Below are 248 nucleotides of genomic sequence, written 5' to 3' on the forward strand. Positions count from 1 at the left end.
TCTCGAAGCCAACAACACCATAAAGCTAAATTTATAAAAATAAAAAATTACAGAATATGTATTTCCTCAAGCGTCCGTAAAGCAGATAGTGATGAAAGCTTCGAAACCGAAAGTATCGAACGATTTAAAAAAAATCGATTCTACATTTCTAAAAAAAAGATCGATTAAAAATCGAATCGAATCGAGCTCTACTCGGCACACCTAAGGATATGAAGAGGATATCCGGTCTATGAACAAATAACACCATA

Source organism: Eurosta solidaginis, chromosome 3 (genome assembly GCF_040869045.1).
Source record: "Eurosta solidaginis isolate ZX-2024a chromosome 3, ASM4086904v1, whole genome shotgun sequence".
In the NCBI taxonomy this organism is placed as follows: domain Eukaryota; kingdom Metazoa; phylum Arthropoda; class Insecta; order Diptera; family Tephritidae; genus Eurosta; species Eurosta solidaginis.